The sequence below is a fragment of the Helianthus annuus genome, chromosome 9, assembly GCF_002127325.2.
Source record: "Helianthus annuus cultivar XRQ/B chromosome 9, HanXRQr2.0-SUNRISE, whole genome shotgun sequence".
Taxonomy (NCBI): Eukaryota; Viridiplantae; Streptophyta; class Magnoliopsida; order Asterales; family Asteraceae; genus Helianthus; species Helianthus annuus.
In genome coordinates this window covers 31,658,130-31,666,002 of record NC_035441.2, presented here as the reverse complement: position 1 = coordinate 31,666,002, position 7,873 = coordinate 31,658,130, and the positions used below count along the sequence as shown (strand labels likewise).

The window sequence follows — 7,873 nt, the reverse complement described above, 5'->3', positions numbered from 1 at the left end:
CTTGAATTCGAGGAGAAGCCTTCTCTTGTTGGGGCGGTGTTGTGCTTCCCTCAGTTGGCGGTGGTGGAGCCTCTTCGGAACCCACGGTACGATTTCTCAATGTTATGAGATGGACTTGTGCTTTTGGGTTTGTTTCGGTATTACTTGGTAACGCGCCTTGTGGTCTCTCGGAGAAATTTTGAGCTAATTGACTTATTTGTTTTTCAATGTTTTGAATAATAGCCTTTTGATTTCTAAAACTCGATTCCAATTGTTGAAATCGATCCGAGTTTTTCTTTTCAGTATCGGAGATGAGGCGAGATACAGTATCTTCAAGCCTTTCTCATCCACCTTGTTGTTGAGAGAAATTTTGTGACTCGTTTCTTGGTTGTTGAAAGTTTGTTCGTTGGTTTAGGTTTTGTTGGTTACTACTATTGCCGGGTTCTCTCCAACCAAGGTTAGGGTGGTTACGCCATCCTTGGTTGTAGGTACCCGTTGGAGGACCCGACGGCCTAGGACTGTTATCAATGTAGTTTACTGACTCTTGTTGATCATCTGTTTCTTTCCTACAACTCCAACATTCATGTGGCCCACCACACCCTTCACAAGCCATAACCGAGACCGTTTTTGTCATTTCTAACTTTTTGATTTTTGAAGAAAGGGCCTCGATTTGGGCTTGTAAAGAAGTGCTTTCATCAACCTTATGAGCGCCCGGGGCAATAGATTTATTGCCTCGGGGAGTGTGCGACTGAAAATTGGTTTGAGCAATTTCCTCAATTTGATTGTATATTTCATGTGGGCGGCGATTACCTAAAAGTCCCCCGGAGCTAGAGTCAAGTGTTTGTCTTGTGTGTGGCAATAACCCATTGTAGAAAGTGGATACTTGTTGCCATACCGCAAGACCGTGATGAGGACACTTTTGCAATAGCTCCTTGAACCTTTCCCAAGTTTCATATAAGGATTCCCCATCCGCTTGTGAATATGTATTAATTTCACTCATTAATTTAGCTGTTTTAGCGGGAGGGAAATACTTATATAGAAACTTTTGGGCTAGTTCATCCCAGGTGTTTACCGAGCCAACTGGGAGGGCGTTGAGCTAAGCCTTTGCTCGGTCCTTTAATGAAAATGGAAACATCCGAAGGCGGATGGCGTCGTTTGATGCTCCATTGATCCGGAAGGTATCACATATTTCTAAGAAATTAGTAATATGTAGATGGGGATCCTCGTCCGCAAGCCCATGGAAGGTTGCGGAGTTTTGAAGCATCTGTATCACATGTGGCCGAAGTTCGAAGTTGTTAGCTTCTACATTCGGGGCATTGATAGCGGCACCGAGATTACCCACGGTGGGTCGTAGGTAATCCATGAGGGTACGTTGGTCCGCCATTGGAAGTGGGTCCCCCGAAACTTTCTCTTGGTTTTTAGCTTTAAGTCTTTTTCTGAGAAAGCGTTCGGGTTCTTCTAAAGGTTCTTTTATGTCTCTACTAGAACTGGAGCTCATACACTAAGTAGAAAGTTCAGATGTGTTGCCTGGGTTCCAAGTCCTGCAATAAAAACTGAAAAGAATGTTGGTCAGAAAGTTCACCACGGCCCCGTGCTCAGTGAACACGGCCCGTGGTCGGAGAGACAATGATTGTTTTCCGGATCCCTGTTACTGGGAAGTTGGACACGGCCCCGTGTTGCACCGACACGGCCCCGTGCTCAGCTCTCTGTAACTCGGAAAATAAAACTGCCAGTGACACTGCTGGGCACGGCCCGTGTCCGACCAGGCACGGCCCGTGCTGAGCTCTGCAGAAGCTGGAAAATTTAAGAAAATCCTAAAAAAAATAAAAATAAAATAAAATAAATGATTAGGCCGCTGATTCCTAACTTTCTTAAAATCCTTGTGTCCCCGGCAACGGCTTCAAAAACTTGATGCGTGTGAAGTGTTATATATATTAGGTGTATATTTTAAGCCCTTTTTACACTTTTTAGCCAAGTTTTAAATTTATAAACACGATATTCACTAACACTAAACACACATATGGGCAAGTGCACCCATCGTGGACGTAGTATAGTGTTGGTAAGATACCGAGGTCGTCCAAGGACACAAGAGCTTTTAGTACCGGTTTATCCTCAACGTCTAATCAAATCAAAATGTTAGAAAAAGGGTTTTTAAACTAGAAAAATAAAACTAACTAAAATGCTGAAAATAAAAATAAAAGTAAAAACAGATAGACAATATGAATCACTTGGATCCGACTCGTGTGTAGTGTAACCTTTGATTATTTTCGCACTTTTGCACTTGTTTAAGAGATATTCTTAGTTATTGTAGTAGGCCCCTCTTTTGAAGGTGACGTTACCCTCAACCCAGTAGTTTGAGTCAGCAAGGATACAGACCTAAAGGGTCGGATTATTGAAAGATAATTAATTAAGTTATTAATGCACAATGTGGTAGGCCCCTCTTTTGAAGGCGACGTTACCCTCGGCTAAGTAGTCTGAGTCAGCAAGGATACAGTCCTAAGTAGTCGGGTTAAAGTTTTAATGGTAGTTTAACTTATGAGGGGGTCAAAGAGTTTGGACCCCCGCCATCCAATACCGTTGGGCATTGAAGGAGGTCCTACTAAATTTGACCCAGGTCCTTTGCCAAACCGTTCCCTTAACCCCCGACCAGGTAGCCAACATACCTCCATATAGACCGTGGAGATATGAATGGTGAAAATCTTTTATTTTATATAGACAGTAAAATAATGCCAAGACACCACGGACAAACGATAAGGAAGAATCACCTTCAACATAAGAAACTAGTAATTAAAGTCATTAATACAAAACCAATTACAAATTGCAAAAGATTAAAAATAAAAAGTATTACACTAAACACTTGTCTTCACCAAGTGATGTAAGAGACTTAGGCAAACATGGCCTTTGATTGTCAAGAACTCTTACGATCAATCTTGGATCCCGAGACGACTCATACACTCTATGATGGACAATGGATGATGGTGGTGGATGATGGTGTTGTGATGGTGGTGGGTGGTGGGTGAAGTCTGAGAGAGGTGGTGTGCCAAGGGATGAGTCGCAAGAGCTCCAATCACTCCTATTTATAGGCTGAACAGAAGCTCGGGCACGGCCTCGTGTCCATTGGGCACGGCCCCATGTCCATCCTCCTCTCTTTCTTCATTAAATGCAGTTTGTCTGCATTAGTTGACCACGCCCCCGTGTCCGCTGAGCACGACCCCGTGTGCAGAAGCATATCTGTACTATCAAGATTTGCCTGGATTCCGCGAATATTATAGTTGACCACGGCCCCATGTCCGCTGAGCACGGCCCCGTGGTGGGCGTTAGAAGCTTCTACCACCTTGTTTTTCTGCTGACAGTTGGGCACGCCCCCGTGCGCACTGAGCACGGGGCGTGTTCAATCTTCTGTCTTCTTATTTTGCTTGGGAAGATGCTGTCGGGGGGTCGGGCATGCAACGTTTCTTCCTTTTCTTGTATTTGTGTTAGATTTAGTTGCCTATTTGCTTCTTTTGTTCCTTTGAGCTCATTTAATCCAGAAAATACAAAAGGAAGACAAAAGCACACTTTTTCCAACATTAGTACTAAAAAAGGGTTAGTTTTATGCCACAATTGATGTAATTTATATGTTGCATTATGCACATCAAAGTCCAAATCAGGATCGTTCAAGGCTATTTAGATCAGATTATGCTGGAAGAGGAAGAGGAAGATTCAGCGGACAAATCCGTTGTTATAACTGTCAAAAATTAGGACATACGGCACGTTTTTTCAGAAAAGAAAAGAGAAGAAAATGATAAAAGTAATAATGTTCTCTTGCATGAGGATGAAACGGATGAGGGAAACGCTGAGACCCTGTTCAAGATTTTCAACGTGGAAGAAGTAATAAAAGATGATTACTGGTATTTAGATAGTGGGTGTAGCAATCATATGACCGAAAATAAAAAACTGTTTACTACTTGATGTGTGTAAAATGCAACATATAAATTACATCAAATGAGGCATAAAACTAACCCTTTTTAAAGTACTAATGTTGGAAAAAGAGTGTTTTTGTCTTCCTTTTGTATTTTCAGGATGAAATGAGCTCAAATTCACAAAAGAAGCAAAAAAGACAGCTAAATCTAACATAAATACAAGAAAAGGAATAAAAGTGGATTGCCCGACCCCTCACGGCATCCTCCCAAGCAAGAATAGAGAAGTCAGAAGACTGAACACGCCCCGTGCTCAGCCAGCACGGGGCCGTGCCCAAGAAGCAGCAGAAAAGACAAACCTATAGAAGCTTCTATTGCCCACCACGGGGCCGTGTCTAGTGAGTACGGGGGCGTGGCGAAAGTACAGCAGGCGCATTAATTGTAATTGCGAATTACAATTAATGAAGAGAGATAGTGTCAGACGGGCACGGGGGCATGTCCAGCGGACACGGGGCCGTGCCCAGCCTTCTGTTCAGCCTATAAATAGGAGTGCTTGGCTTCATTTCAACTCATCTCTTGGCACACCACCTCTCTCACACTTCATCCACCACCCACCACCACCATAACACCATCATCCACCACCATCATCCATTGTCCATCATTGAGTGTGTGAATCGTCTCGGGATCCAAGATTGATCGTAAGAGTTCTTGACAATCAAGGCCATGTTTGCCTAAGTCTCTTACATCACTTGGTGAAGACAAGTGTTTAGTATAATACTTTTTATTTTTAATCTTTTGCACTTTTTATTTGGTTTTGTATTAATGACTTTAATAACTAGTTACTTATGTTGAAGGTGATCTTTCCTTATCGTATGTCCGTGGTGTCTTGGCATTATTTTACTGTCTATATAAAATAAAAGATTTTCACCATTCATATCTCCACGGTCTATATGGAGGTATGTTGGCTACCTGGTCGGGGGTTAAGGGAACGGTTTGGTAAGGGTCTTGCCCTTGTTCAGCGTTTAGAGGTCCTGCAAGGGACCTAGGTCAATTTTAGTAGGATCTCCTTCAATGCCCATAGGTATTGGATGGCGGGGATCCAAACTCTTTGACCCCCTCATAAGTTAACTACTATTAATACTATAACCCGGTTATTTAGGATTGTATCCCTGCTGACTCAGACTACTTAGCCGAGGGTAACGTCACCGCCAAAAGCGGGGCCTACCATAATTTGCATTAATAACTTAATTCATTATCTTTCAATAATCCGATCCTTTAGGATTGTATCCTTGCTGACTCAAACTACTGGGTTGAGGGTAACGTCGCCTTCAAAAGAGGGGCCTACTACAATAACTAAGATAATCTCTTAAACAAGTGCAAAAGTGCAAAAATAATCAAAGGTTATACTAATACACGAGTCGGATCCAAGTGATTCATCTTGTCTATCTGTTTTTATTTTTATTTTATTTTTCAGCAGTTAGTTAGTTTTTATTTTCTTAGTTTAAAAACCTTTTCTAACATTTTGATTTGATTAGACGTTGAGGATAAACCGGTACTAAAAGCTCTTGTGTCCTTGGACGACCTCGGTATCTTACCAACACTATACTACGTTCACGATGGGTGCACTTGCCCATATGTGTGTTTAGTGTTAGTAAATATCGTGTTTTATAAATTTAAAACTTGGCTAAAAGTGTAAAAAGGGCTTAAATATACATCAAAAATATATTACACTACACACGCATCAAGTTTTTGGCGCCGCTGCCGGGGACACAAGGATTTTAAGAAAGATAGGAATCAACGGCCTAATCATATTTTTATTTTTCTTTTTAATTTTTTTGGATTTTCTTAGTTTTTCAGCTTCTGCAGAGCTCAGCACAGGCCGTGCCTGGTCGGACACAGGTCATGCCCAGCATCGTTACTGGCAGTTTTTAGTTTTCCAAGTTACAGAAGGCTGAACACGGGGCCGTGTCGGTGCAACACGGGGTCGTGTCCAACTTTCCAGTAACCGGGATCTGGAAAACAATCACTGTAACTCCGACCACGGGCCGTGTTCGTTGAGCACGGGGCCGTGGTGAACCTTCTGACCAGCATTCTTTTATGTTTTTATTACAGGACTTGGAACCAGACGCCATCCTACGTAGTGTATGAGCTCCAGTTCTAATAAGGACATAAAAGAACCTCTAAAAGAACCCGAACGCTTTCTCAGAAAAAGATTAAAAACTAAAAACCAAGAGAAAGTTTCGGGGAATCCACCCATGGCGGACCAACGTACCCTCATGGAATATCTACGACCCACCGTAGGTAACCTAGGCGCCGCTATCAATGCACCGAATGTTGAAGCCAATAACTTCGAACTTCGGCCGCATTTGATACAAATGCTCCAAAACTCCGCAACCTTCCATGGGCTTGCGGACGAGGATCCCCATCTACATATTACTAATTTCTTAGAAATATGTGATACCTTTCGGATCAATGGAGCATCAAATGACGCCATCCGCCTCCGAATGTTTCCTTTTTCACTAAAAGACCGAGCGAAAGCTTGGCTCAACGCCCTCCCAGCTGGATCGGTAAACACCTGGGATGAACTAGCCCAAAAATTTCTATATAAGTATTTCCCTCCCGCTAAAACGGCTAAATTAATGACTGAAATTAATACATATTCACAAGAGGACGGGGAATCCTTATATGAAACTTGGGAAAGGTTCAAGGAACTATTACGCAAGTGTCCACATCATGGCCTTGCGATATGGCAACAAGTATCCACTTTCTATAATGGATTGTTGCCACACACAAGGCAGACACTTGACTCTAGCTCCGGGGGACTTTTAGGTAATCGCCGCCCGCATGAAATATATAACCAAATTGAGGAAATTGCTCAAACCAATTTTCAGTGGCACACTCCCCGAGGCAATAAATCTATTGCCCCGGGCGCCTATAAGGTTGATGAAAGCACTTCTTTGCAAGCCCAAATCGAGGCCCTTTCTTCAAAAATAAAAAAAATTAGAAATGACAAAAACAGTCTCGGTTATGGCTTGTGAAGGGTGTGGTGGGCCACATGAAAATTGGAGTTGTATGAAAGAAACGGAAGATCAACAAGAGTCAGTAAGCTACATTGATAATAGACCTAGGCCGTCGGGTCCTCCAACGGGCACCTACAACCAAGGATGGCGAAGCCACCCAAACCTTGGTTGGAGAGAGCCCGGCAATAGTAGTAACCAACAAACCCAACGAACAAACTTTCAACAACCAAGAAACGAGTCACAAAATTTCACTCAACAAGGTGGACGAGAAAGGCTTGAAGATACTGTATCTCGCCTCATCTCCGACACTGAAAAGAAAAACTCGGAAAGGTTTCTACAATTAGAGTCAAATTTTAGAAATCAACAAGCTAGTATTCAAAACATAGAAAAACAATTAAATCAACTAGCTCAAAATTTTTCCGAGAGACCACAAGGTGCATTACTAAGCAATACCGAAACAAACCCAAAAGCGCAAGTTCATCTCATCACGTTACGAAACCGCACCGTGGGGCCTGCGGAGGCGCCACCGCCAACAAAAGAAATTATACCCCCGCCTCTACAGGAAAAGAACTCCCCTCCGTCATCAGAGCCTGCCAAGGCTCCTCGAGTTCCGTACCTCGGTAGGTTAATTCGTCAAAAGACCAATGAGCAATTCGCAAAATTCGAAAGTCTGTTAAAACAATTGCATGTCAATATTCCTTTTATTGATGTCCTAACCCAAATGCCCAAATACTCTAAGTTCATGAGGGACTTCCTCACTCATAAAAATAAAATTGAAACTTTGCAATTAGTTAACTTAGGCGAAGAATGCTCTGCTCTCGTACTCAACAAACTTCCCCAAAAGAAAATCGATCCCGGAAGCTTCACGATTCCCTGCTCAATCGGGGATTCCCCCGTTCGTAATGCACTAGCCGATCTTGGGGCTAGCATTAACCTCATGCCCTCATCAATGTTTAAAAGACTCGGCCTAGGAAC

The 7,873-nt window shown here is 42.7% G+C and overlaps 2 non-coding genes across 2 annotated transcripts; one reads left to right on the top strand and one right to left on the bottom strand.

Moving 5' to 3' along the window:
• Window positions 1-878: 878 nt before the first annotated feature.
• Window positions 879-985, top strand: LOC118482354. Its single transcript, XR_004868397.1, has one exon. It is a non-coding gene; the product is annotated as a small nucleolar RNA R71 (small nucleolar RNA).
• A 5,526-nt stretch (window positions 986-6,511) lies between these two features.
• Window positions 6,512-6,618, bottom strand: LOC118482327. Its single transcript, XR_004868370.1, has one exon. It is a non-coding gene; the product is annotated as a small nucleolar RNA R71 (small nucleolar RNA).
• Between the last annotated feature and the right edge of the window lie 1,255 nt (window positions 6,619-7,873).